General features: G+C 42.7%; 1 long non-coding RNA gene across 1 annotated transcript; it reads right to left on the reverse strand.

Moving 5' to 3' along the window:
- Window positions 1–324: 324 nt before the first annotated feature.
- Window positions 325–3,983, reverse strand: LOC150040139 (uncharacterized). Its single transcript, XR_016534062.1, has 3 exons — window positions 3,931–3,983; window positions 3,049–3,227; window positions 325–511 (listed from the first exon to the last, which is right to left on the reverse strand). It is a non-coding gene; the product is annotated as an uncharacterized LOC150040139 (long non-coding RNA).
- Window positions 3,984–4,713: the final 730 nt, after the last annotated feature.

A 4,713-nucleotide genomic window follows, 5' to 3' on the forward strand; every position in this document is an offset into this window, starting at 1 on the left:
GAAATTCTAGAACAGTTATGGGATTATTTCTAACGAGTGGCATTCATGGTCTCTATTCAAATGATGAATTTGGGTCATCCAGAAATGTGGAAGGTATTTTTCCATTTTATCTCTCTGATTTTGTCCTATTTTTTTTAAAGGGTTGCTTTTTAGAAACACCAGTTGGCGGCATGCTGAATCTCTAAATTTGGTTCCCCACATCTTCTGTTTTATTGATGATGATTTTGTGTCATAGTTCTTTGACTGTCTTCTGAGCAAGGTTTTTGCATTGGTCCTGCACAGCATTGGTTTTAGACCCCATGGTTTCCCATTGTGTTTAACGGATAATTCCATTTTGCTCTTAAATTTTTGTATTTCCAGTGTTTTTTCTTCTCTGCCTTTTATACATTTTTAGTCAGTCTCTTTTTAAACAAATAATAGTTATATGTTTTTATTGCCTGGCATGTATTTATTTTCCTCCATCAAATATTCCTCAATCCCTCTGGGATTCCCACAGTGATATATATTTACCCTAGAAAATTAGAAAAGAAAATATGGGTAAGAAAGAATATGTAAATGACCATTATTCCATTAACTCTCAAAAAAAATCCCCATCACAGTTAATATAATGAAATGTTTCCTTTCAGCTAAAATTTGCATTTCTTTTTCTTTAATCTTTTAAAGCAAAACTGAGGTGTCTTTAGCATGTACTGCTACCCTTAACTTTTAACTTTGAAACAATTATAGGCTTGTAAGAAGTTTGAAAAAAAGAAAAAAAAAGACGTCTCTCGTGCCCTTGGCTCAGTTTTTTCACTGTGCCATTGAATATAACCTTGACACAACCTCAACACCAAGAAATTTACATTGGTTGTGTAAAATAAGGTTTCCCTGGTCACAGATTTGATTGATTGAGCATTGACCATCATTTAGCATGAGCTCCTTGGTGCATGGAAGTGTGTGTGTGTGTATGTGTGTGTGTGAGAGAGAGAGAGAGAGAGAGAGAGAGAGAGAGAGAGAGAGAGAGAGAGAGAGAGAGAGAGAGAGAGAGAGAGAGAGAGAGAGAGAGAAAGAAACAGGGGGTGGGAGAAAGAGAGAGACAGAGAGAGGGAGAGAGGAAGAGAGAGAGAGAGAGAGAGAGAGGGAGAGAGAGAGAGAGAGAGAGAGAGAGAGAGAGAGAGAGAGAGAGAGATTATCTGTAGTTTTATCTGACACATACAGGCATGGGCCAGACAAAACCCAAATACAGAAATCAACACCCTGGTGTTGCCCCAGTCCTCACAACCTCTACTCCATCTGCAGGCTCTGGAACACTCCAATTTGCTTCTCTTTAGTCTTGCCATTGGCCAATCATAAGGCATAAAGCCTTGGTTAGACAGAAGGAGTAAGCATGAATTATTTATTATTCATTTTGGAGATCTGTTACAGAACCTGGTGAAATAGCTAATACTTGAGCATAGGTACATTTCCAGATCACTGAGAGTACATTTGCAAATGCTCTCACAAAAACTCCCTGAACACTTTTGAGACAACTCCTCTATTAATTAGCTTGACTTAGTCATCCAACGCTCATACCATTTTGTACCCCATAAGTGCATATGTAACTATAATTTTCAAAAAGGTATATAAACAGAATCATACAGCATGTACAAAGCTGATAGTCTAGTGTAGGGTCTGCTGCCCACTATCTAGCTACTCAATAGGCATCGGTTGGGAAGATTATATATAGTTCAATGCTGGCCCTGCAGGAAGTTTAAGACATCGTCTTGACAAAGATAGTAATGGTGGTACACATTTGTCAACCTGGGAAGTATAGATAGAAAGATGGCAAAAAAAAGTGAGCCCTTATCTTAAAAACAACAACAAAAAAAGGGCATGGTTCAAGTAGTATGCCATTTGCATAGCATATTGAAAGGCCCTGAGTTCAAACCCTAGAGAAAATGGGAGGGGCTGAAGGGAGGAGGAGAGAGGGGAGAAGGGAGGTGAAGAGGGATGGTGGAGAAAGGGGAGAAGAGGAAAGGGAAGGAAAGAGAGAAGAAAGGAAGGAATTAAGCTATTGTGAACATTCATGCATAGATTGAGATTCTGCATTATATATTGTTTTTAAAAAGCCCTCATTTTCAAAATTGGTACTTGAAGTGTTTCTCCAGGTCATTGTTGAGTTTTTGGAAACAGTTTTAATGACTGCATAGTATTCTACCATATGAAGGTAGTTCCATTTATTTAACCACTTCTCAACAAGTTCATGTTTCTTTGAGTTTTATTGACAGCCTACCAACTGCTTTTTAGAGTTTTTCCTCCTCTTTCTCATCATAAATCTTTTGAAAATATGTGCACTTTCCATGTAATTTTAGTGCAACGGCACATTTCAAGTACGGTAAGAAATTATTTTCCTATATCCCAGATTGTTGGATTTTAATTCCTCTTTAATTCTCTTGGAAATGGAAACAGGGTCAGGCAAGGCTTGATGTTTGCCAATTGACACTATGGGTGGGTTTTCCTGGCTTTCCCCATTGAGCCTGGGAGTCTTGGTGAATCTTCATCACCACCTAAGGGAGGGCTGATGAACCCGCCTGGCTGCTGTCCAGAGTGCTGAAACCTGCCGGCTATAGCTAAGCGTGGGCAGAGTCCAGCTCTTTGTCTCCCTGACATGAAAGTGAAAATGTATCCATGAATTTGTTACAACCATGGATTCCTTAGCATGGCATTTCCAAACAGCACATTCAACATGAGCCAAAGGACAAAATTTCTACTGCTCCAAACTGCTGCTCTGTGTGTGTGTGTGTGCGTGCGTGTGTGTGTGTGTGGCACACCCTGTATCCTGAACTACCCTTCCCCCCACTTTCCAGCTCACATCTTCTTTGCAACAAGGTCCCACTGTTCATTCCTTCTTCAGTCACAACTCTGGCTATCCCAGCCACCAAGTGGCTCTAATAAAGCAGCTGCATTGTGGAGAAGAGGTCAGTGGGGAAGTCAGTACTTCATTAGAACCTACTTCCTCCACACCAGAGCCACACAGATCTCAGCTCTCAGGGCTTTCCCTCTCCACCCCCCTGCCCTGCCCTTCTTCACCTTCCTGTTCTGTCTCTGGTGGACAAGAAAGAATTCCTTGCTGGTGATTTCTTCAGAAGTCTGTGTGGGTGGGGCTCTTGCCAGCTTTGCATCTTGATGTGGCTCGGAGTGATTTTCACAGGGATGGGGTGTTCTACGAATCAGATGCTTCTCGCTTTCCCTCCTTGCTACCTAGAAGTCTGCAATAGTTTTGTGATCTCAAAATTTTCTGCAATACTTCACTGCTTGAAAAACACTTCTGTGCATTATCTCAGCTCATTCATCCCATGTTTGAGTACTGGTTATATAGGCCAGGCTCTGAGAATAACATAGCCCCTTCCCTTTGCTTTGCCTTAGAATTTGCCAATGACTTCACACAATATTTAGCATAAAACTTCCATCACATTCCTAGTTCACTCCCCCCTCCACCACAGTTTCCATGTCCTATCCATACCCCCCACCCCCACACTTCTCTTATAGAGCCCACTACCCACTTCCATCCAGAGAGAGTAGTTATTACCCTGGAACCTGCTTATGACTTTGGTCTGAGATGTTCTTTCTACATGGTCCTATAGCTTACTGCTTCTTGTCTTTCTAACCTCAGCTTCCACGTCCTCTCCTACCAAGATCAAATATTGGCAACAAAAGCACTCCCCCCAACAACCCCTGAGCCCCAAACCAAATCATTGCTCATAGCTGCAGTCTGTAACTAGACTAGGAATGAGCAAGGCCTCCACCAGGACTCAGGTTAGACATTGTGAACACAGTGGCACCAAGCTTTCACATCCCTTGGTTTCTTGCTGTGTTCTTTCTCCTATCTGCCAATCTTCAAGTTGACAAGACCTTGCCAAGAGATGGGCAATAAGATGATGTCAGCCTAAAAGGGGATGTGGTAATGCTTACAGATCCCTTGCCAGGAACTGCTGTTGGCTTCTCTTCTCTGATTTTGAATCTGCTCATGTATAAGCCTACATTCTAGAGGAAAGAAAATAAAATAAAACAGGATTAATTTTCAAAGTGACCCCGCCATCTCTGGAAGAGCACCATTAACCTTATCTACTTAGGAACCTGGTCAGCTTCCCAGCCCCTGTTCCAAGAATGATTCACCCTATTGACGTGAGAAAACAGAGGCCCAAACACACTGGTCCTGGTGTTTACCCACAGAATGTTCCACAGGAGGCTCAGTTTGACTTTTGCTTCCCCCCCCCTCCTCCTGAGGAGATGGAGGAGGGCTGGTTGCTATGGTGACACAGGATGCTGACATCTTTGCTTGGTGCTTCCAGGGAAGGTTTCCTTTTGTTCTTTCTGGGTGGAGGAGGGATGGGATGGGTTGAGCTGGGAGTGGTGCGCTGAGATTGGAGCCTCCACTCCCAACCAGGTAGATGGCATCTGATCTAGAGGCCACTGGTTGTGACTTGAACTCCCATCCCTGTGGAGATCAAGTCTCCACCTTGTTAGTCTCGGCTTCTTCCTCAGGATAAAAAAAAAAGAACTTTGCTTCACAGAGGCTCTGCTGAGCAAATGAAGTTGTTCTTTTAAGTGATGAGGTGGACACCTACATAGGATAGAGCAAGGTGATAGGTGTTGGCCAGTACAAAGTTATCACAGCCATGGTCATCTGGATGTTTATCACCAAGACATTTCCAGGAGCTTCTATGGAGGTGACAGAGCCAGGGCTCTGGGGCA

The sequence above is a fragment of the Megascapheus bottae genome, unplaced genomic scaffold (genome assembly GCF_031878675.1).
Source record: "Megascapheus bottae isolate mThoBot1 unplaced genomic scaffold, mThoBot2.hap1 HAP1_SCAFFOLD_118, whole genome shotgun sequence".
Classification (NCBI taxonomy): domain Eukaryota; kingdom Metazoa; phylum Chordata; class Mammalia; order Rodentia; family Geomyidae; genus Megascapheus; species Megascapheus bottae.